A 25,414-nucleotide genomic window follows, 5' to 3' on the forward strand; every position below is an offset into this window, starting at 1 on the left:
ATCCAGCACTGCGGAGCCTGTCATTCCCGGAGTTTAGAAGCATCATTTGCATCAAAACAATAAACCAGCCCCCCGCCACAGTCTGCGTCCCCGGTTTAAAACATTCCCGCGAAAACAGTAAGAAAGAGAACCTTGTTCAGTAACAAAACGGAACAGATTTTATTTGTTGGGAAGGTGGGGAAGGGGGTATGTAACTTGGAAGGATAGTCAACAGTAACTGGGTAAAGAAACGGGGGCAGGTTCAGTATCTGTGTCCACAAAGTGAACAGTCACTGGAGACCCTGCTCAGTCAGGAACCTGGCTTTCAAAGCCTCCCTGATGCACAGCGCGTCCCGCTGGGATCTTCTAATCGCCCGGCTGTCTGGCTGGACGTAATCAGAAGCCAGGCTATTTGCCTCAAGCTCCCACCCCGCCATAAAGGTCTCCCCCTTGCTCTCACACAAATTGTGGAGCACACAGCAAGCAGCTATCACAATGGGGATATTGGTCTCGCTGAGATCACAGCGAGTGAGTAGGCTTCTCCATCTCCCCTTGAGACGGCCAAAAGCACACTCCACCACCATTCTGCACTTGCTGAGCCGGTAGTTGAATAGTTCTTTCCCTGAGTCCAGTGCGCCAGTGTAGGGCTTCATGAGCCAGGGCATTAGCGGGTATGCAGGGTCCCCGAGGATGACTGTAGGCATCTCCACATCCCCAACAGTTACTTTGTGGTCCGGGAAGTAAAGACCTTCCTGCAGCCGTCTATACAGACCAGAGTTCCTGAACACCCTAGCGTCATGAACCTTGCCAGGCCATCCAACGTAGATATTGGTAAAACGTCCCCGATGGTCCACCAGTGCTTGCAGCACCATGGAAAAGTACCCCTTTCTGTTGATGTACTGGCTGGCCTGTTGGTCCGGTGCCAGGATAGGGATGTGAGTCCCATCTATAGCCCCACCGCAGTTTGGGAATCCCATCTCGGCAAAGCCATCTCTGATGAGCTCCACGTTTCCCAGGGTCACTACCTTAGATAGCAGTAGCTTGACGATTGCCCTGGCTACTTGCATAACAGCAACCCCCACGGTAGACTTGCCCACACCAAAGTGGTTAGCGACGGACCGGTAGCTGTCTGGCGTTGCGAGCTTCCAGAGGGCTATGGCCACTCGCTTCTGGACAGTCAGGGCTGCCCGCATCCGGGTGTCCTTTCGCTTCAGGGCAGGGGACAGCAACTCACACAGTTCGAGGAAAGTCCCCTTCCGCATGCGAAAGTTGCGCAGCCACTGGGATTCATCCCAGACCTGCAGCACTATGTGGTCCCACCATTCTGTGCTTGTTTCACGGGCCCAGAATCGCCGTTCAACAGTATCAACAAGACCCAGTGACAGCGAGATGTCCTGGGCGCTGGGTCTCATGTTCTCAGAGAGGTCGGAGCTAGTGTCCGACTTCATGCCGTCACGGTGGTGCCGTAGCCTCCTCTCATGATTGATCTGCAGCTGCCTCTGGTACAGGTGGAGGAGAAGCTGCGAGGCGTTGAGAACTGCCACAACTGCAGCGATGGTCGCAGCGGGATCCATGCTCGCACTGCTGTGGCGTCCGCGCTGTCAGTAATCAGAAAAGCGCGCGAACTGATTTCCCACCGGCGCTTTCAGGGAGGGAGGGAGGGAGGGCGTGAGTGACGGACGGATGACGACAGGCGCCCAAAAGCACCCTCGACACATTTTTTTACCCAGAAGGCATTTGGGGCTCGACCCAGAATTCCAATGGGCAGCGGGGACTGCGGGAACTGTGGGATAGCTGCCCACAGTGCACCGCTTCCAATGTCGACGCTTGCCCCGTTAGTGTGGACTCACAAAGTCTCACAAAGTCGAATTACTGTCCTTAGTGTGGACACACACGTTCGACTTAGTAATATCGATTCCACATAGTCGAATTAACTAAAATCGAAGTACTCTCGTAGTGTAGACAAGGCCTAAGAGTTAGAGAGCTCTAACTACTACTTCTCCCCTTCTACCTGCCCGTTTCACTTGTTTAAATGGAAGATTGCATCCTGCAGAAGTGGATGGCTTAGACCCTTACACTCACTTCAGAAAGTCTGTCAATCACCACTGGTGAGTAAACTGCAATCAGACAGTGTTGTCTTCCGGCAGTATAATTCCTTGAAAGGAAGACAGTAACAGAAAATACATTCATGTCACATAACAAGACCTTTGTCCACAAATGCTTTCCCTTCATCATTTTTGGAATTCATATTTAAGGCAGAGAATGTGAGACAGTGCATAAGTTAAGGGAAACAATATTACACATACTTGAAGAATGTTTATTTTTTATCAATTTTCAGGAGGAGTTCAGTTTGTGCTATAAAAAGGCTATACTTAGAAGCAACCGTGCTGCTGTGCTTTTAGACTGGATTCCTTGAAGTTGTAGTGTTGTACCTGTAAAACCAGTAAACTCATTAGCTTTCAAGACATTCTATACAGATCAGGAGGAAATGTTGCAGCCTTTGAGACACTGTATATTAGTGTTCAGAACAGTGAGTGAGGAACTGGATGTGAATGTTCAGGCAGTGGGTAAATTCTGTCATGCTCAGGGACGACTGGGTCAGTGATTGAAGGGTGTTCTGGCAATATTCAGAATTTCATTTGGCTTTACTCGTTTTCCCCAACTTTAATTTACAAAGGTTTAATGGACCTTGATTGTAGTGTCATAATAGAATTTGATGATGTGAACTACCGTATTTCTTTACCATAAGCTCTACGTTTCTGCCCCCCCTTTATTTAAATACAGAAAGGGAAATGTTTTCAGAGGGGGGTGAGGAGGCGAGAGAAACGTGGGGGTTTTGCTCTGAGGTTGAGCCCATCCATTTTTATCTCGTTATATATCATTTTTACCTAATGCTTTTATATTATTTGAACTGTGCTTGGTTTTTAGATTTGATGCGGAGATGAAGTTGCTATAACAACATGATGATTCACATAATTCCAGCGACAATCTGCTGGGGTTTATTTTTCGATCATGAAGACTTATATGGTTCTGATGGGGATTTCTACCTGTTTTCAGTTAGAATGCCGCATTGTTTTGCCTATACAATTCTTTTGGGGTTACCACTGCTTATAATAATACTTGCCTGTTATATAGCGCTTTTCATCCCTAGTACTTCACAAAGGAGGTCAGTATAATTGCATTTTACAGATGGAGAAACCAAGGCACAGGGAGAAGTGCCTTGCTCACGGTCATTTATCAGAGCAGTGGCAGGGTGGGGAATAGAACCTAGGTCTCCTGAGTTCCAGTCTAGTAATCTATCTACTAGGCCATGCTGCTTCTCTAATTCTCTCTAGGAGTTGGAACTAAGTCACAGCCATTAAAAAAAACAAAACAAAAACAACCTTTGATTCTCTGGTAGAAAGATACCTTAAAAGTGCAGGCTACCACCTAAATATGGAATGAAGTCATAGGGCAGTTAGGTTATAGGTAGGACCCTGCTAATTTTACGGTCCATTTTGATCAATTTCACGGCCAGAGGGTTTTAAAATTGGTCAATTTCATGTTTTCAGCTGTTTACAACTGAGATTTCACAGTGTTGTAACCGTGGGGCTCCCAACCCAAAAGGTACCCAGAAGTGGGTCTGATCTCCCCCCTCTTCCCCACCAGAGCTGCCATGCAAGGGAAGGACGAGTCCTGTCCCTCCCCAGTCCAGTGGAGACTTGAAGCTAGGAGCTCCCAGCAGCAACGGGGAGGTCAGATTTCACGGGGAAGGGCTTATTTCACAAAACGTTTTTCACGGCCGTGAAATAGATAGGGCCCTAGTTATAGGTACAAGAGAACTGTGTTAAATGTCTAAGTATTTTAAAGGAGTCTTGAGTAACCAGGAGTTAACAGCTTCGCTGTTTTCTTTTAATCAGAATAATGTACATAATTAAAGGTGATTAATTTTTACTTTGAAATATACCAGATCACATAAGTAAGGGCTATTGCATGTCCAGCATAGAATGCAGAGGCATAAGGAGGGTTTCTGGTTGTAGGCTTAAACTTAAAAGAATCCCCCTAAGACTTCTTTTCCCTCAGCAGATTTTTTTTTTTAAATTAAGCATTGAAAATGATCAGTTTTGCCAGTTTGAAATTTCAGATTTTAGGCCGGGGGGCGGGAGGGGGAAGAGGAGGTGTGTGTTGGGTTATATCCTAAACTCTGTTTCTGAGAATTGAAATAACCCAGCTAGAGATGGAGGGAGCTGCCCAATGCATTTCTGTGGCTTTTAGCTTTTCCTGTCTCGAGCACAAAAACCTTGGTTTGAATTGAAACTGGATACTGAGAGGAGAACTTGAACTAAAATGTTTGCTATTTAAAAGACAAACCAACCAAGTCTAAATATACCATTTGAAACATGTATAATTTGCGTAAAATAAAGACTTTTGGGAAAGATAAACACAGGAAATCCTAGGCATACAATAATTTATATATGCTAACACATCTGTGGTCACTGGGGATTTCATGGTTGTCGCTCTACTGCATGGCATGGCCATTCGGAATGTCATGGTGACAATATGCATAGAGCTTGGATCCTTTTTGGGCTAGCCCCCTGCCTCAGTTTCCCCTTCTTGGTCTCCCCAGCAGCTACAAGATAGGCTTTCATGTGTCAAATAACACCCCTTCTTGGAGTCTGGGTTTTACTAGCAAAGTTCACAGGGAAACACAAGAACTCCCCCCCAGCCTTTCTAGCTGGCTCATAACCTTTGGTTATGGGTTCTTAGTCCTGTCCCTGCTGAGCCTTTCTGTTATAAGACTTACTGCCCACAGTCCAGCCTTCCTGGCTCCTGCTCCCTGCAGGCTGCACCCCTGGCTTTCTGCCTGGGAGCTAGGCAGAGTCTCTGTGTAGAGCAGTTCCTGCAGCTCTCCTGCGCCTTTGAGTCTGTCCCTGTTCTCTGTCAAGCAGCAACGCCCAAGGCCTCCTACTTGGAGTCTCCCTTTAATTCTCTACAGACTACTCTTATCTACACTCGGGAGGCTTCATTCAGTCACATTATCTGCTTACCTTGAGACATTGCTCATTTTCTCCATCTGGGGTGGTGAGCTAAATGTGTTAAGGTGGGGCCGGACCCATCTCCACTTAAAGGGCTAGTCACCCTGTGACACCTCCAGTCTCCCCATATAATCTATATGGCCTGTGTCTGCCCCCTCTACCATAATACTTAGATGTGAATATTTAACGCTGGTCTGCTGAAGTTAGCCCTTTAAAATCAGATGTTCATTTTGTGCAGGAGGATTCGGGACACCCAAAGGCCTTCCCTGTGTCTTGGGAAAAGGTGCTTTTCTATATAGCTTGCAGTCGGAGGGGCAGCGTACTACTCCATGGGGATAAATGGCAAAGATATCTGGATCATCCCCGGGTGAAAATGGCGTATGGGTGAGCTTGCTTCCTTCCCTCTCCTTACTAAGTCATGAGCAGAGGTGTGTCCCTGGAGCCCTTCTCAGAGCGTCAGGCCTGTAAGAATCTCACACAGGGCTTACGGCACAGGCCTTCCTTATAGCTCACTGAATGGGACACGAAATCCAGGTTCCAGCTTCCATGCAGGTTTGATTCATAGCCTCTTCCTGGGCATTGAGGCTCTGTAGGCAACAGGCCCTCGCAGCTAGGCATTCTGGAATCCTATCAGTCCATTTGGGTCATAGAATCATGAAGATGCGGGGCTGGAAGGGATCGCAAGAGGTCATCTAGCTCAGCCCCTGTGTTGAGGCAGGATTGACCATCCCGGGTGGGGTGTGTGCCACCCATTCTTAAAATCCTCGTGATGGGGATTCCACGACCTCCTTAAGTCACCTGTTCTAGTGCTTCACTGTCCTTTTAATTGGAAAACTTTTTCCTGATATCTAACGTGAATCTCCCTTGGTGCGAGTTAAGCCAGTTGCTTCTTGCCCTCCCTTCAATGGACATAGAGAACTGTTGAGCACAGTCCACTTTATAACAGCCGTTAACATATTTGAAGACTGTTATCAGGTCGTCCCCCACCCCAGCCTTACAAGCCCCCGTGCTTGTGCCCTTTTTCTTGTCTGTCTGGAGAATCTTCCTTCCAAAGGAGTGGTGTTACAGGGCCCATCCCTGCTGTTCAGAGAGATGTTCCTCCTTACATTCTACTGTCTTAGTCTCTGGAGCATCCAGTGGGAAATTGACGGAATCAGTAATGTACCATTGACCAGCCTGAGCATTAAATTAGAGCCTCTTTATCATGTCCAACAAATGAAATACAGTTGACAATGTAAAAAGGTCCTGGCTTTCTGTCCTGCCTAATTATGTTGAATTACAATCGCATTCTGAAGGGAGAGCCTAAGAGGGGTCAGTGGAGCTTTAGATGGAATTGAAATTTGTAAATGACAAAAGAGGCGAGAGAAGCAGCAGACACGTAGCAATTAAGGCACTAACACCACGCTTTTGTATTATTCAGAGCCGAGCGCTCCGTACATTCCATTTCCGAGCATACGTACGCACACTGCTCTTGGTTGTGTTAGTGTTTGGGGGTAGTCTGAGTCGAGGAAGCAGCCCCGGGAGCAGGAAGTATGCCAGTGGGTGTCACATGGCGCTATTAGCCCATTATACAGCAAATGCTTCCGGCAGGGTGTGATAGTCAGCATGATGGAGCTGTTCTTTCTTGCCTCTGATTTCTGTGGTCCTGCGGTGGTCAGAGCTGTCTGTTGCTGTCTCGGTAAAACCTGTAGCTGGCTTTGCTGTCTCAGTAAAACCTGTGGCAGAGAACACAACCACTCATGTATCTATCTGTTTTCATGTCTTAGATAAGTGGCTCCTCCCACTTCTTCTTTCTGTCATCCACAGTTGTTGCTCTGGCTCTGCCTTTCTAGGGCTACTGTGCCTTGGTTGTATGTAGGAGAGACACAACTGATCATGCACAGATTCTCAGAGTCTGCAGAAAGGTATAGGCTGACAATCAATCTGAAAAAGTGCAAGGTCATGTATCAACCTGTGCCAGGGAAACCCTACCCGAAACTGAAAATCGCCAGTAGCAACACACAGCTGAGTGCAGTTATAGACTTCTGCTGTCTTGTCAGTGTATTGTCAAATGATGATACTATAGACAAGGCGCTGACAAGTAGTATCAACAAAGCCAGTTTATCGTTTGGCAGACTATCAGGCTGAGTTGGCAGCAACATGGTATTAAGCTTCAAACCAATCTAAAAGCCTATACATTGTGCTGTCCAACTTGTACGGGTGTGAGACCTGGACCTGGCACAGGCATCCCATTAAGCTTCTAGATAAGTTCGATTTACTACATCTGCGTGCCATGCTCTGCATCAAATAGCAGGATAAAGTTACCAATAATGAGGTTCTGGAACGTAGTTACACCCCAGGGATCAAAGCCGTGCTCATCGCATCCCAGTGACGCTGGGCTGGTCATGTGTTGAGGGTGGCCGACACCAGAATGCCAAAGCAGTTGCTGCGTGGGGAACTGAAAGTGGGCAACCGCATATGAGGCGGCTAGAAGAAACGCTTCAAGGACACACTGAAGCAGTGCAACATTGGCGTTGGCAGCTGGGAGCCGTCAGCAACAGATTGACCATGCTGGTGAGCAGTAGTCAACAATGGGGTTACCCAGTTGGAGACTAATCACTGTATGGATCTTGAGGCACAGAGGCTGGATCGTAAACAGCGGCGGACTCAGCAGGCGCAGATTGTAATCTCTTCTTCGGCATCGAGCTACCTGTGCACTTCATGCAGAAAGGACTGCCACTCGCCCATTGGCTTCTTTAGCCACATCCGTACTCACAAGACATAATACAATCGTCAGGGTCATCTTTGGTCACACAGGACAACATCATGTGTGCCTTATTATTGTATTTACGCACCCCAAGTAAAAATACTGCAAAAGTATCAGTACTGAAGAATAGATTCCAGGAAGATATCCCATATCCAGTAAGATACTGATGACATGGGACTGTACCACAGTACCATAGATTCATAGATTCTAGGACTGGAAGGGACCTCGAGAGGTCATCGAGTCCAGTCCCCTGCCCGCATGGCAGGACCAAATACTGTCTAGACCATCCCTGATAGACATTTATCTAACCTACTCTTAAATATCTCCAGAGATGGAGATTCCACAACCTCCCTAGGCAATTTATTCCAGTGTTTAACCACCCTGACAGTTAGGAACTTTTTCCTAATGTCCAACCTAGACCTCCCTTGCTGCAGTTTAAGCCCATTGCTTCCTGTTCTATCCTCAGAGGCCAAGGTGAACAAGTTTTCTCCCTCCTCCTTATGACACCCTTTTAGATACCTGAAAACTGCTATCATGTCCCCTCTCAGTCTTCTCTTTTCCAAACTAAACAAACCCAATTCTTTCAGCCTTCCTTGATAGGTCATGTTCTCAAGACCTTTAATCATTCTTGTTGCTCTTCTCTGGACCCTTTCCAATTTCTCCACATCTTTCTTGAAATGCGGTGCCCAGAACTGGACACAATACTCCAGCTGAGGCCTAACCAGAGCAGAGTAGAGCGGAAGAATGACTTCTCGTGTCTTGCTCACAACACACCTGTTAATACATCCCAGAATCATGTTTGCTTTTTTTGCAACAGCATCACACTGTTGACTCATATTTAGCTTGTGGTCCACTATAACCCCTAGATCCCTTTCTGCTGTACTCCTTCCTAGACAGTCTCTTCCCATTCTGTATGTGTGAAACTGATTTTTTCTTCCTAAGTGGAGCACTTTGCATTTGTCTTTGTTAAACTTCATCCTGTTTAACTCAGACCATTTCTCCAATTTGTCCAGATCATTTTGAATTATGACCCTGTCCTCCAAAGCAGTTGCAATCCCTCCCAGTTTGGTATCATCCGCAAACTTAATAAGCGTACTTTCTATGCCAATATCTAAGTCGTTAATGAAGATATTGAACAGAACCGGTCCCAAAACAGACCCCTGCGGAACCCCACTCGTTATGCCTTTCCAGCAGGATTGGGAACCATTAATAACAACTCTCTGAGTACGGTTATCCAGCCAGTTATGCACCCACCTTATAGTAGCCCCATCTAAATTGTATTTGCCTAGTTTGTCGATAAGAATATCATGCGAGACCGTATCAAATGCCTTACTAAAGTCTAGGTATACCACATCCACAGCTTCTCCCTTATCCACAAGACTCGTTATCCTATCAAAGAAAGCTATCAGATTGGTTTGACATGATTTGTTCTTTACAAATCCATGCTGGCTGTTCCCTATCACCTTACCACCTTCCAAGTGTTTGCAGATGATTTCCTTAATTACTTGCTCCATTATCTTCCCTGGCACAGAAGTTAAACTAACTGGTCTGTAGTTTCCTGGGTTGTTTTTATTTCCCTTTTTATAGATGGGCACTATATTTGCCCTTTTCCAGTCTTCTGGAATCTCTCCCGTCTCCCATGATTTTCCAAAGATAATAGCTAGAGGCTCAGATACCTCCTCTATTAGCTCCTTGAGTATTCTAGGATGCATTTCATCAGGCCCTGGTGACTTGCAGGCATCTAACTTTTCTAAGTGATTTTTAACTTGTTCTTTTTTTATTTTATCTGCTAAACCTACCCCCTTCCCATTAGCATTCACTATGTTAGGCATTCCTTCAGACTTCTCGGTGAAGACCGAAACAAAGAAGTCATTAAGCATCTCTGCCATTTCCAAGTTTCCTGTTACTGTTTCTCCCTCTTCACTAAGCAGTGGGCCTACCCTGTCTTTGGTCTTCCTCTTGCTTCTAATGTATTGATAAAAAGTCTTCTTGTTCCCCTTTATTCCCGTAGCTAGTTTGAGCTCATTTTGTGCCTTTGCCTTTCTAATCTTGCCCCTGCATTCCTGTGTTGTTTGCCTATATTCATCCTTTGTAATCTGTCCTAGTTTCCATTTTTTGTATGACTCCTTTTTATTTTTTAGATCATGCAAGATCTCGTGGTTAAGCCAAGGTGGTCTTTTGCCACATTTTCTATCTTTCCTAACCAGCGGAATAGCTTGCTTTTGGGCCCTTAATAGTGTCCCTTTGAAAAACTGCCAACTCTCCTCAGTTGTTTTTCCCCTCAGTCTTGATTCCCATGGGACCTTACCTATCAGCTCTCTGAGCTTACCAAAATCCGCCTTCCTGAAATCCATTGTCTTTATTTTGCTGTTCTCCCTTCTACCCTTCCTTAGAATTGCAAACTCTATGATTTCATGATCACTTTCACCCAAGCTGCCTTCTACTTTCAAATTCTCAACGAGTTCCTCCCTATTTGTTAAAATCAAGTCTAGAACAGCTTCCCCCCCTAGTAGCTTTTTCAACCTTCTGAAATAAAAAGTTGTCTGCAATGCAGTCCAAGAATTTGTTGGATAGTCTGTGCCCCGCTGTGTTATTTTCCCAACATATATCCGGATAGTTGAAGTCCCCCATCACCACCAAATCTTGGGCTTTGGATGATTTTGTTAGTTGTTTAATTAAAAAACCAGACTCAAGGCTGGCAATGCAGCTTTTATATTATCATGGTAGATAGGGCTGGAACATTTAGATGTCCATCTGCCGTTGTCTCCCCCTAGATGGAGTTTTGATCCCCTGACCAAGCTGACAATCCAACCTGATTCCAAGTGAGCTTATCCCTGGCATGGACTAGAATCCTCCTAGTGTGATATGCTTGCCCTGGTCTACACTGTCTGCTGTATCCGTCTCAGTCATCGGTAACATGCTGACCCGAGAGTGGCTAGGCACTGCCATATTGATGGTTGAGGACGAAAGGTGGTTACATCTTACCAAGCCATTGATGGGGCTCTTTTAGCAGTAGGGTAAATTCTCCCCTGAGTTATGTGAACCCTTTAATGTCCCAGGATGGATTGATGAAATGGGTGTCTGGCTACGATGGTGAAGGGGGTGCCTTGATCTCAAACTGGAAGAGGTAACTGTTTGTGGCAATAGTGTAACCACCACTCACACCTCCAGTCCCACCCCAGAAATATAGGTCCTGAGTGTGGGAAGCTGAGTGCACTGAGCCAGAAAGTATCTGGGATAGTCCCATGCTTGTTGTAGAGGGCATGATACCATGAGCTAACCTGGACGAATTCTCAACCATGTGGACAGTGAACTTACCTGGAACCATCTGTTTTAAAGACTCCAACAGCACGGTGAAGGCGAATTTTGTCAGCATAGCAGGGACAGGGAGGTGCCAGAGAGGGCCTGTATTACCAGCCAGCTGCTGGGGCATGAAAGTGAAACGAGGGGAGGAAAGCAAGGGTAGGGGGTGGAACTAGTTTCTGAACAAGTGATTCACAACTGCAGATTGAGTGTGTTGAAGTTAAGTGCCATGAGCCAGCACGTGCCCTGACTGTTGCTCACACGGCTCTGATGAAGTCTGCTGGAGTTGCAGAGGGTGAAAGGGTAGGCATAGTCTGGCCAATTGCATGCAGTGGTGGTATTCTGTTCCTGGAGATCAGTTTTACAACCTGGCCCGGCGCCACACTGTATGGTCACTACTCCATTGGATCCCACATGCTTCCAAAGCACCTGGCTCTGGGCAGTCTAGTTACTTCATCTAGCTCTGTGACCCTAGGCTCAAACTGTGGGGGAGGGACAGCTCAGTGGTTTGAGCATTGGCCTGCTAAACCCAGGGTTGTGAGTTCAATCCTTGAGGGGGGCCATTTAGGGATCTGGGGCAAAAATCTGTCTGGGGCTTGGTCCTGCTTTGAGCAGGGGGTTGGACTAGATGACCTCCTGAGGTCCCTTCCAACCCAAATAGTCTATGATTCTATGCTTTTTGGGGGGAGGGATAGCTCAGTGGTTTGAGCATTGGCCTGCTAAACCCAGGGTTGTGAGTTCAATCCTTGAGGGGGCCACTTGGGGATCTGGGGCAAAATCAGTACTTGGTCCTGCAAGTGAAGGCAGGGGGCTGGACTCGATGACCTTTCAAGGTCCCTTCCAGTTCTAGGAGATGGGATATCTCCATTAATTATTATTATTATTATTATATTATATTATGTGTGGCTGGTAGAACCAGGGAGCTAACATTCAGCAAGCACAGACAAGCCTTCTTCACAGTCAGGGCAGGTGGTAGCAAGGTGCCTCATAACCCTGGGTAGCCCTGGGAAACGTCATATCTGGGTTCAAGTCCTTGCTTTGCCACAGACTTCCTGGGAGACCTTGGGCAAGACACTTAGCCTCTTTGTGCCCCAGTTCTTCAACTGTAACGGGGATAATAGCACTGCCTTGCCACAGTGTTGTGAGGATAAATACATTAAAGACTGTGAGGTGCTCAGATGATCCTATTACGGGGGCCAGATAAGTACCTATGGTAGGCAGTGGAAATTAAAATAGATTTTTAAAATTCCTCTCGCTTTAGTAATCGAAGGTGTTGTTATTGACACAGGTAAAAGTCACTATATTTTACACCTGGTTTATCTGGGCAGTGTGTTGGTGTATGCCCCAGAGGCGACTTACATATGAGGAGGGTTGCTGTATTTCTGCCAGGCATGGCTAGTGTGACAAGTCAGGAGAATTCCAGTAGAACCCACCAGGTAATTTTCCAGCCGGCAGCCTTGTTGGACATGATTTGACTAATCAAGGAGGAAGCTGTGTCCCCCTTGTATGACCTCTCTATTAGTATTGTGTTTCTGTGAGTCTGAATGGCATTTTCATTTAATAAGGGAGGTGATAAAGGAAAGCTACCCACTTCCTGTGGGTCAAACACATAACTCAACGGGAGAATTGCTCATAAAACTGCATCATCATTACCAAGCCCTTGAGGATTTTTGCACCGGTTACTTCAGTCTGGCCTGATCTCTGAAATGGATCAGCTATTTTTGTTTTTCTGAATGCAATGGCAATTCCTCTACCAACAGAGATTGATATTCTGTCTCCCCCAGTGGCTGGAGGCTTCAGGTGAAGCCCAGACCCATAATACTCCTCTGCTAACTGGGTGCATACACCTTGGGTTCCGAACGTGGATGACTTCTTCCTGGCCCTCAGCTGGTGATCCACGTAGACCCTGAAACATGAGGATTTGACCCTCTTTCTCGTTGTCGTCCCAGCATATGTCACTGCAGATAGGCGCAGATTCTCAGATGGTATAAATTCATCCTAGCTCTGTTGTCTTCAGTAGAGCTATTCTGCTGTAATCCAGCAGAGGATTCAGTCTGCTGTTCTTAAAGTGTTTTGTCCTTTTTGTGACTCTTAATAAGATGCCTCCATCGCATCCTGCCCTAACAAGTTCCCTGTGCCTGATTTTTCAGAGCTGATGAGCATCCACAGCCCTTATTATTGTCAGCTGGGATTGTGGGTGCAATGCACTTTTGAAAATCAGGCCTGTTCCCTTTTAAAAATGTATTTACTTCTATCCTGTTAGGGTCCCAGGGTGATCTCTCCTTTCAAGGACTCTGTATAACTCACTTTGCTTGGAAATTACCAACATCCTGTATGTCATTAATTAAACTGCACTTGCGATTTCTACCCTCTCAGCCCCCCATTCCCTTTCCTGCCTGACCCTATTACCCTATTACTAGGCTGTACCCTATTACTAGGCTGTACCCTATTACTAGGCTGAGTCCTTAAGGCTTCTGTCGTATAATATACTAGCTCTTATCCTACTCTCATCACTGTGGGATGTGGGCGTCTTCCGGTTGCACATTAAGCAATATGACTAACACCTGTTATGGGTGGCTCGTTCTCTCTCTCATCTTTTCACTAAGAGGAGAGTTGTGTGTGCAGGGGGGTGTTTTGTTTGGGTTAGTTGGGTTTTCATTTTAAATGTATCCGCTCTCATGTGTGTTACAGAAGGCAGGTTGGTGAATCGTGCCGTAGAGCTGAAGGTGGGGAAATTTGTCATGGGCCTGTTTTCCCGTGAGTTTGTTCCATAGTCTTGAACCAGTCCCTGAGAAAGTTCTGTCTCCTGCACGGATGAGCTTTACCCTTATGTTAGAAAGTTCTGTTGTCTGAGGAGCGAAGTTTTCAAGTGTGGGTTTCACCCTGGAGCGTCAGGTAATCTTTTAGGTATGCTGGGCCCACTCCATTGGTCCATTTTGAAGATAAAGGACCGAGACCTTGACTCACTGTTCTATGGGAAGCCATTTTAGCGAGCGCAGGACAGGTATGGTGTACTCATGGCATCCAGTGTTGCTGAGCAGACATGCTGCAGTGTTCTGTACTAGTTGGAGTTTCCTGAGGGCTGATAACCCCATGCCTAGGTTGGTAGCATTGCTGGAGTCCAGATGGGAGGTGACAAAAGTGTGTGTAAGTGAGGCCAGGTCATCCTTTCCCACGAGGAGGTGAAGTTTCCTAGCCAACTGGAGACGATAGAAAGCATGATTTGCAGATGCTACTAGAAGAACGCCTAGTATCGGTGAAGAATTACAGGAGAACTCAGAAGTTATGGACTGAATTGACCATCTGTGGGTGTGTACCTGTGGGTGTGAGGGGAAAGGGGACACAGGGCAAGGCTCTGGCATGTCAGAGCTGGGAAGGGGGACACGGGGTAAACGCTTTGTGGCGTCACAGCTGGAAACGGAACACTGGGAAACAGACTCTGCCGGTATGTAGAACTCTGGTTATGCTTGCTTGGAACTAACCCCAATAAACATTGCATTGCCTGCACTTCGGACTTCTGGCCTTCTGCTTTCTATCTGCGTGACAAGAATCAGGGGAGGGCATGAAAGGGAAAGCCCCCTAGCAATTACATTCAGTCTTAATCGGCTCTCTTGGGTATTAGGCAAAAATCAAGGTCTCTGGAACCTATCTACTGGTCAGATTTCACCACCTTGACTTACTCTCCTGGGATGGAACAGTCAGGCAAGTGGCAGACCCAGGATTAGATGTCAGGAATCCCTTTCTGTGGTCCCCCGTGCTTAGTTCACTGTCCTAAGAGACAGCAGTGAAAACCTGGCAGAATAAGGGTGCTTGGGACTAGGGCTGGGTGGGAAATGAGTTTCCTGTCCTGTTAGAATTTTTGAGATTTAAAAAATAAATAAAGAAAGAACAAAAAGGCCAAAATTTAAATTTTTTTCATGAACTGACAAACAAACAAAAAAGGTTCGGGTCAATCAGAATGGTTTGTTTCAATTTTGACTTTCCCCCTTTAACCTTTTTGAGTCTAAATTTACTACCATTTTCCAACAAAAAGTCATTTTGACTTCAAGACACACAACTTTTCATTTTGATCAAGGCAAATTGGGACATTTCGACAACTTCAAATGATTTTTGCAAAAATACTTTGAGCTGGGAGACTTGTCAAGAACGGCTCTGTTTCGCCAACCGGTTTTGGTTCTGACCAGCTGGCTTTTATTGGCGAAAAAATGTTTCATCGAAAAATTCTTCATCCTCTCTACTTGGGATGCTTGGCAAAAGCGAGACCTGGTTCAGTGGTTCTCAGCCCGGGGCCCCCTAGGGGGCCTCAAGCAGGTTTCACGGAGGGCCTCAACAGGGCCAGCATTAGACTTGCTGGGGCCCAAGGCAGAAAGCCGAAGCCCCACTGCATGGGGCTGAAGCCCAGGGCCCTGAGCCCTGCCACCCAGGGTGGAAGCTGAAGCCTGAGCAATGTAGCTTCGCGGGGGCCCCATGCAATTGCCCTGCTTGCTAACCCCTAATGCCAGTCCTGGCTTTTATATGCAGACAATCAGTTATTGTGGCACAGGTGGGCCATGGAGTTTTCATAGCATGTTGGGGGGACCTTAGAAAGAAAAAGGCTGAGAACCCCTGATTTAATTTGACTATGACGGATACTGATTAACTGAGGGAAGTGATAGACCTAATGCCCCATGAATGAGACAAGGCTAACCTGCTGACTAAACCCCATACTTCCAACTCTGTCTGGGTTAAATCCAGCTCTCAAGTTCTTTCTGAGAACACAGGTGATGACATTGAAATATTTCAAGAGAGACAGTAATTTGGGGCTGTAGTCTATGGCTGATGAATCACAGTACTCACAGAAGTGCCATCCAAAGTGTCAAAAATCACAATGGCTTGTCTGGGCCATCTCTGGAGTCCAGATCCAAAACCTGGGGTATGCATAAGATTCACTGGGTGACCATGGGAAATGTACCTCACTTTCTCCATCTGTAAAAGGGAGAGAATGGGACTTACCAGTAGAGCTGGCTGAACATTTTTCTATTGACTTTTTTGAAAATTCAGAAACTTTAAACTAGTTGATCTACCTTGCTTCTAGTTTCTTCCTGAGGAGACTGCGATCCTGCCACCTCTCACATAGAACTCCTGGTCAGAGAGCGAGAGAGCGTGTTAGTGGGTGGGGTCGTGAACCGAGGGTGAAGAGACCCAAGTTCTATTTCTGACGCTGCTGCTGACCTACCGTGTGACTTTGGGCAGGTCCCTTCACTTCTCCTCGCTGTACCTCTGTTTTCCCTCCCGCTCTTTTTCTGGTTTGTCTATCGAGACTGAGATCTTATGGGGGCACGGATTGTCTCTTACCATGTGTCTTCAAAGTATCTAGCACAGATCTCAGTTGGGGCTTCTAAGCAGTGCTGTAATACAAATATTAATAATGATTAATAATGGGAGTTTTAGCTGAGTAACACCTGGTAGGGGAACTTACATAGTTCAGGTTTTAAGAGATCTGTGTGTGTGTGTGTGTGTGCGTGTGTGTGTGTGAGAGAGTTAATATAAATATAAGCTAGTGTGGTATTTACTACTGTAAAATTTAAAATGGAAAGAGCATTGGACTTGGGGAGGTTGTTCAGTATATGGACCAGAATCACCAAAGATGTAGCAAAACATGAGGTATTTATGCTTCGGATTTGAATAAGTAAAGGACATTGCTATTCATTATTTATCAAACATAGGAATTGGGATAGTTATCACCTAAAGATTTTTCATTAGCATTTCTGATAACAGATCGATGGCTAATGGGCAAAGGCATTTATTCTTATTTTCCAATTAAATCCACTAAAAATAGTTCTTACCAGCTATTGCAAGGGACCGTGGTATGTTAAGGATCCTCTGTTTACTGATGCAAAAGGCCATCAACCGTAGTCCGTCTGCTTGAGGATAGAAGTGTTGGCAGCATGTAGCCGTAGCACGCTATTGCATCTCTCAGAAACTGGTCAGTACCTGGCTGATACAAGACCACAGCAGAATCTGGTGGGAGACCTTCCAAGTGGTTGACTAGATAGTGCCTTTCCTTCTCTATCAGCACCCCACTAAGGCATTAGTGGTTTTGTGGTGCTGGAGGTTGCATCGTTTGGATGAGAGAGAACTGAAGTCCTGGTAAGGTGCCAAAAAACATTGGAAACTGGCCACTACTTACAGTGGGAAACATCTGGGGCATGATCCAATAGGGCTATTCACATGCTTGAAGCTACACATGTTCTGAAGTGCTGCACCAGGGCCAGCATGCTCAGCACCTGGCAGGATTGAGGCCCTAAAGGAACCAGGCCGTTCCTTAAAAGTTATTGGTGGGAGTCTAGAAATCCCTTGAGTTTTGTCCCTCACCCCCCCCAATACATAAATACACCTGATAATCTGGAAGATTTCTAAGTCCCTCAACTCCTTCATTTGTTTCCTCATCTTTAAAATGAGGATAACCCTCCACTACCTCAGAGAAGTTCTGATTAATGTGTGTAACGTGGTGTAAGCGATAAGTGTTGCTTGGTTTTGTGCTCAGTCGTGATCTGCAGCCCAAAGTACATGAGCTGTTCCTGGAATCCAGAAGTCAAAGACATGGAGCAGCTGTGAAAGTATCTGTGTGTGAAAATAGGGAACGTGGCATATTCCCCTCCACTCCAACACCACTCAGCAATCTCTGTTTTTCATTCCAGATTGCACAGGATTCTTGTCTGACGGGGAGAACAGAATAAAAGCAACTCTACAGGACCTTGTTTCCAATATAAGGTAAGGGGGAAAGATCTTGTCTATGATTGGAGAGGTTGCTGTGAGTTGGGAGGTGGTGGAAGTCTTGGACACTGGTTGTACAGTCACGAACATCTTGCACATTTGGTCATACCGGATGGGTTGTTTCTGGTTCTTCATCACGTATTTAGAGGCACAGCACTCTCTCTTTGGCTCAGGGTTTGCAAAATGGGGCTGTGTTCTGTCAAAATATTAGGCTCTGAAACAAGGTCTGTCCAAGCAGACGTTCTGTTCCCTGCAAGACTCTGCATAGGCTCCTGGTAATGTTATTTTAAAGATGTTAAGCTGTGTCTACACTAAGTGGCATTTCAAATCATGTTAGCTAATGTGATGAAAAAACCACCAGTTTACCCAGTCTGACCAGACTCTCAGCCATACTTGTTTCCCTCCCACTCCTGCATCCTTGCTGTCCCTACCACCTGACACAGCCCACCCCACCCCACAGGTCGCTAGCTAGCAGAAGTGGGTCAAATGCTGCACCCCTGCCTGCTGGTCCTTGTGGGGGTTCTGCCTGTAGGGCACGCATCTCATGGATCCTGCCTTAGTCTGCCCCAAAGTGCAGATGAGTCTTGTTCAGAGTGCATCTTAGTCTTGTCCCAGAGGTTGTATTCTACAGGATGTGTTTCCATGTGCAGTTCCAAATGTTTTTTACACTAGCTGGCTGATCCCTTCTGCCCCAGAGCTAGCTGCATTTCATTGTTAACACATGTCCATAGGCCAATGTTTTGAGATTCGGTTGCTTGAAGCTGAGCCCTTAAAATCAGCTGGAGCTACAGGTGCTCAGCAACTCTGAAAGTCAGGTCACTCAAAGACAGACTTTGTGGGTGAACAATTTGGTTACCCCTGTGTGAAAAGTCTTGCCATTGGGCTGAAGTGTGATGTGAAATGGAAACTTACGTGTGAAGTGCTCTAAGAGATGCCATGATTTATGGCCTGTGGCACTGCAGACGTGTCGACTTGCACTTGCCAGGTCCAGGCCACCCACGCTGGGTGTAGTTGAGGAGCCCCAGAGTGTTCAAACCACTCTCCTGGCACTGGAAGAGCGCGGGCGTGCTAAAGTTACCTCGCTGGGGACTTGCCATCTGCTTCACCAGCACATTTCACAAGGAAAGCTCCATTCTTGGCCGAGGGAGGACAAGCAAAGATCCATTCAGTGTGTGCATAACTTTTCCTATAATCGCGGCTTTGTTCCCCTTGCTTCCAGAATTCCTGCACTTCAAGTTGTAGGAGGCAGCCATTGATTTACATAGCTGCCTTTTTCGTTAAGTAGCTTGGGCGTAGTAACTGTGTGTTTCAGTGTTAGATCCCATAGCTCCAGCATTGACAGGGGGGAGAGTAGGGTTTTGAATGGCTGTTTTTGCAGCCTGAATCCAGGCTTAACTTTAATGTAAATGATTTATTCACTGCATGACCTGAGAGTCTGTGACCCTTTACCAGTCACACTGCTCTGCAGCTCTTGGTTTGCCTCCTGTGCCTTTCTTTGTTCCTTGGGAAGTGTCTGTGGGTTTGGGTTATTTTGGGGGTTTTTTTAGGACACTTACTCAGCTTGTGGATGCCACTCTATTTTCTGCATCTTTACAGCAGGGGCATGGGAGCTGTAGACGGACTCCTGCTTTGATATCCGGAAAGTGGCACTGTTCTATATGAATGCTAATGGGCATGGAGACTTCAGCTCCCTGGTCTTTCCAGGTGGGCGGGTCAGGGTAAGGGAAGCTTGCAATGTTGTTGTCCCTCCTCTGTGGATAGAGAATTTCAAAATAGGGGCTGTCCTCCTAGCACCAATTTTGCCTAAAAAACAAATGTAAAGATCTAGTGTTCTAAGGCCTCAGATCGCAGCCTGCCCCTGCAAGAGAGATTGTCAATGTCCAAATCACTTTCCGTTTTGTTGTGTAACTAGCCACCCCTGAAAAACAAATTTCCCTGTGTGGGCTCTCCCGCTGGATTGGTAATTCTCCAGTGCTGACTTGTTTTGGTATAAAATTTCCTTTGCAGGCTGAGGATTGAAAACTAGGTCAGGCTGGAATGCGGCCTTGAGGAGTTGTAACTAACCCCTTTGCACTCGCTACAGACAAGCACATTGTGTTTAACATTGCAGACTTTTAGCAGTCAAGGGAATTAACCATTGGAGCAGTTTATCTAGGGATGTGCTGGAGCCTTCATCACTTGGAGTCTTTAAATCAGTATGCTGCAGCTGGACCAGACGTTACGGGCTTGATGCAGGAATCACTGGATGAAATTCCCTGGTCTGCGTTATACAGGAGGTCGGACTAGGTGATTGTAATGGTCCCTTCTGCCTTTACTTTCTGTGCATCATGTCATCTGGGATTGGGCCGTGGTTTACCTACACTCAGCTGATGTGATGTTAAATGTGACAGCCCGTCTTCACAGACTGCAGTTCTGTATATCGTGTGCCCTGAGAGGGCTTGTTTACACATCCTGTTCTGTGCCCGTTTCCATGGTAGCTGAGCACATTCTGATACTTGCTGCTCACATTGTGCCTCCCTGCTCCGTGCATTGCGGTGGAAGCCATGTTTAAGGTTCAGCCACCCACTCAGTGGGTCAAGGACATGAGGAATGCATACCGGAACTTGTGGGAGGTTTTTCGGGGGTGCGAGGGGAGATGCTTAAAGGCCGAGGGTCTTATCATCCATGGCTTTGCCTCTGCCCAGGGCTCTGCAGGGGGCAGCAGCCTGGATTTAGCATGGCCCTCAGGAGCAGCATGCCCCTGTGGTTTGAGACTGCGTCTCGACAACCCCTGCTGGGAGGTTTACCTGCTGAAAACACCCTTCAGAGCAAAACTAAAGGTTCAGAATATAGACAGATGTCTCGTGGCGCAGGGATTCTGAATATATCTAAATCTGAGTTGATGGTGTCCCTTTGAATCCTACCTAATTCAGCTGGGTTTAGCTCGCCATACTAGTGACAGTGTGCAACCTGGGACTGACACAAAATGACCTCTTATAAAGCCAGATGAGTGTTAGACGGCTTTGCAGTGGGATCTGTAGCTTTTTTCCACACAGCTGCATTGTGTGATGCTAACCCTGCTCATAGACTTCAGGGGTTATTTTCTTCTTAACTTTGATACGCTGCCGATGGAACGATACAAGAACTAGGGGTCATCTAATGAAATGAATAGGCAGCAGGTTTCAAACAAACAAAAGGAAATATTTCTTCACACAACACACAGTCATCCTGTGGAACTCTTTGCCAGGGGATGTTGTGAAGGCCAAGACTATAACAGGGTTAAAAAAAGAACTAGATAAACTCATGGAGGATAGGTCTGTTAATGGCTGTTAGCCAGGATGGGCAGGAATGGTGTCCCTAGGCTCTGTTTGCCAGAAGCTGGGAACGGGCGACAGGGGACGGGTCACTTGATGATTACCTGTTCTGTTCATTCCCCCTGGGCACTTGGCATTGGCCACTGTTGGAAGACAGGATACTGGGCTAGATGGTCTGGCCCAGTGTGGCCATTCTTATGTTCTTGTTTAGGTTGTGTACTGGCTGCTCTTACCTCCTTTTAGACTGAAGCATGCTGGCTCAGAGTTCTGCATCCGACCTCATTGCAATGTGTTCCGTGTTAGTGCTTGTCATGGGGGGACATGTCATCTTTTTATTAAGATCCTCTGATCTTTGTGTGTGTTTGTGAATTAATCCACTAACATTCACTGCTAGTGAGGTAGTATCAGAATCTCTCTCTTATAGATAGGACAACTAAGGAGTGGAAAGGTTTCTTGCCCCAAATCATACAGCAGCCCTGTGGCAGAACCCAAACTTCCTGACTCGCGGTTTTAACCACCTGATCATTCCTGGCCAGTATATCCTCACTCTTCGTGGGACTAGTTCCCTAGACAGTATTTCAAAAGCACTGTAGGATCGTTGGGTGCATGTTGGTGCTTGCCAATATTGCGTTCTTTACAATATTACTTGGGATTTTTTTAATTAAAATTTTGATGCCACCAAATGGCCGAATTGTGTGTTGCCTGTTTCCCTCTGCTGTGCCTAGTTCCTGCGATGTGCTTCCCTGTGTTTTAAACGTGCGTAATTGCAATTAAATAAAATAATCACCATCCCCCCAGGAATAGAGTGGGACCATTCCTAACAAAAATGCCTGAAGAGCGAACCTTGTATGTAATGTTGATTCAATGGATTTGAATTTCCAGTTTGGCAGGACCTCTCTTCACTGTTCTAATTCTCTCTGGTCTTTAAGGAGATGCTGCTATGAGCTGTCTAAATTGTATCTCTCTTTTTAAAATATTTTCTCTCTTCATTCTTTGAAATAACCATCTGGAAACTGGAAAATGCTACGTAGTTCCTCACCAGCTTGGATGTCTCGCTTTCTCATTTGGGTAACGTTATTTTAGACTTCCCGCTGTTTCTGGCAGAGCTCAAAATTAATGTGGCTTAAAAACTTGTTTGAGTATAAGCTTTGATGCCTCAACTCTGGGAAGTAGTATAACTGCTGTTGAAGCAGCAGCAGAGGGTGCAGGAGAGCACAGATGTGCCTGCCTCAGTGTGCTGAATGAGATTATCTCTGCAACATTGGAGGTAAAATATAAAGGAGCTGGTCATCGTGTTCGCTGGTGTGATTCGTTGGTCTGTAGCAAACACCAACTGGTATCCCATCTTGTGCTTTGTCTGCTAGGAGATTGATCCATAAAGCATTCAAGATAATTTTCTGCTGTGTTATTAGTGACTCGGAAACAGGTAATGCCATATTTGACATAGAGTGCCACTCCCCCTCCCCTTTTGCCCACTCAGTCCTTCCTGAATAGGTTATAACCATTGATTGTAACATTCCATTCATGCACATCCTCCCACTACATTCCAGTAATACCAATTAGATTGAATTTATGCTCATAAATGATTAATTCCAATTCTTCTTGTTTATTACCAGGCTCCTAGCAGTGATGTATAGGCAATTAAAGAATTACTTCTCTTCATGACTTTTGGTTTGTTGATTAGTTTTTTTCTCAACATCTCGATTTTTGTATATTATAAATAAGTTCTCATTTGTTCCCTCTTTTTACCCTCTGCTTTTGTTATTAGTTTAACACACTCCTGATTGCTCTAGGCCTGCTTCCCGCAAGGAGATTGCCTCCCCCTCAGTAGAAGGGGAACCACTCCAAACTGTACAGCCTTCTCTCCCGATAGAAGGTGGACCAATGTTTCACAAAAGCCACACCTTCTGCCCTACACCACTTACCTAGTCAGCGGTTCGCTTCCAGAAGCTTCTGTCTCCCTTTGCTCGTGGGACAGGAAGGATCTCCGAGAAGATCGCTTGGACATTCTTCTTCTCCAGCACGCTTCTGAGTTCACTGAAGTCATCTATTAGCTTTGAGAGACACTTCTCTTGTTATATATCCCTGTCTGTGGGAAAAGACGGGTGCTGAGGGAAGGGAGCATTTGTTTTGATGAATGGCAAGGGGCATACAGGACAACTGAAAGCTGCGATTGCTAAGAGCAAACCTTGGATGTCTTGGATGTCTTTTTCTAAACGACATGTCTTGGATGTCTTTTTCTAAACGATCTAGTCAAACTCATCCAAACGTTGTGGGGGGAATCACTAGATGAAATGCTATGGCCTGTGCCATGCAGGTGGTTGGGCCAGATGGTAATGGTTTCTTGTGGCCTTGAAAACATCTGACTCTGTGAAAACATGTCCCCTCCCCAGCCTTCTCCTGCTGTGCAGTGGTCTACTACTCCACTATGGACTTGCTGTGGTGTCTGTGCTTGATAGGCACAGGAACCTTTCCCCCATTGTCCCACCCCTCCCCTGCCTTCTCCAAGTCTGGATACTTGGGATTGAGGGAGAGGAATTAGTCCTATGTCAATTGCTTTTAATGTGTCTGTATTTTTTGGTGTTGGAATTGGACTAAATATTCAGGGTTTAAAAATAAAATTAAATAAAAAGTCCAGGTTTTTCCATTGCCTGGTGTGGAATCCTCTCTTCTGGGTCTTAAAGCCACAGTCGATGTACGGTGACCTAACTCATAATTTTCTCCATGGTGGGAATTACCATGTGAAATTCTCTGGCCTCTGGTACGCAGGAGGGATAGCTCAGTGGTTTGAGCATTGGCCTGCTAAACCCAGGTTTGTGAGTTCAATCCTTGAGAGGGATTTGGGGCAAAATATTGGTCCTGCTAGTGAAGGCAGGGGACTGGACTCGATGACCTTTCAAGGTCCCTTCCAGTTCTATGAGATAGGTATATCTCCATATTAAAAAAAAAAAAAAAAAAAAAAAAAGGGAGGAGGGCAGACTGGATAATCTTAATGCTGCCTTAAAATCTATGAATCTTCTTGTGAGTTGCACATGACCCTGGCATGTTATTAGCAGTGCTGTGTGGAGCAGACAGTTCTCAGATCAAAATATGCTCATCTATGCTATCTGCATGCCCAGGTTCAGTTTTTCCTCCTCTATAATCTTTGGCTATCATGTGTTTTGGAGGCTTCCCTTAGACAAGGGCAGGTCTCTGAGCAATCTTCGGAGGGCAGCCGCGTTCCTATCAGCTGGTGCATCAAGCTCTTGTGAGGATTTCTGTAAGAGAGGCTGATCCCTCAGACACCCCTGTTAACGCAGTGTGGGAAGGAGAGGCTTTGGGCTGCTTTAAGGATGTGAAAGGCTGAATTGATTAGTAGCTGAATAGGTAGCAGCCCATGAACCTGATTGCCTGCAAAGCTGGGATCACTACAGAAACGAAATGAGAATCTCCCTTCTCTTTTTGAGTTTACTGTCCTACAGGAGAGAAATCGGGGTGCGATAGTGATGTAGTCAGAGTGTTGAGTTGTGGATCACAGGGTTGCATATCTTAGTGCAGTTCTAGCATAGAATTTAATGGTGGTTGCAGATCGCAGCAGAGGAGCCAAGAGACAGTAAACCATATTTGAGGGTCCCACACAAATGGTAACCAGAACCCAAAGGATATTTCCCATTAGCATCTAACAAGACAGGAAAATGTGATGTAATAAGAGAGATTACAATTCCATTTTAAAAGAAGGTAAATCCAGCCTTTCCTTTAGTAATTGCTTTTTTAAAAAAAAATTCTAAATTTCAATGCAAATTGAGACGTTTTGATGGAATGTTCCTAATTTCACCTTTCAACTGGCTCCATTCTGTAGTGAGAAAATAGCTTTTAAAAAGTCAGGTGACTTAAATACAATGAGAAGGCTGGGTGATTAAATGGTAGTGAGAGACACAAGCACCATTTGCAGCTAGAAGTAGTGAATCAGTGAGTGATGGTTATTTCTCAGAGGGGTGTTGCAAATTCATCTCTATGACAACTGCTTTTTGTATTTGCTCATAACTGCCCTGGCTCCTGCTTTGGGATTAAAACTATCCAGGGTGGAAGCGAGTTCTTTAGGAAGCTTGGGCAAAAATCATGAACTGTTTGAATTAGGAAGAAATTTACTTTGCCCATTTGTTATTTGTATACAAACTGTTCGATAGTCCACTTCCGACCCCCACCCCAAATGGGCTGAGGTTTAAAATTATTATTTTTTCTATTGTGGTTGCAACCAGATCTCCCAGATGGGATCTGGGCATCTTTGTATTGGGCATTGTACGAACACAGAATAAACTTCACATGTGACTAGTTCTCAATGA

The 25,414-nt window shown here is 45.8% G+C and overlaps 1 protein-coding gene across 2 annotated transcripts in view; it reads left to right on the forward strand.

Moving 5' to 3' along the window:
• The window catches only part of TSNARE1 (t-SNARE domain containing 1), a 706,722-nt gene that overhangs the window by 69,448 nt on the left and 611,860 nt on the right, over positions 1-25,414 (forward strand). For both annotated transcript variants that reach the window (XM_065399459.1, XM_065399458.1), the window contains exon 2: positions 17,724-17,796. The gene's annotated coding sequence lies outside the window, so the exon portion shown is untranslated. The remainder of the gene's footprint in view (positions 1-17,723; positions 17,797-25,414) is intronic.

Source organism: Emys orbicularis, chromosome 2, assembly GCF_028017835.1.
Source record: "Emys orbicularis isolate rEmyOrb1 chromosome 2, rEmyOrb1.hap1, whole genome shotgun sequence".
In the NCBI taxonomy this organism is placed as follows: domain Eukaryota; kingdom Metazoa; phylum Chordata; order Testudines; family Emydidae; genus Emys; species Emys orbicularis.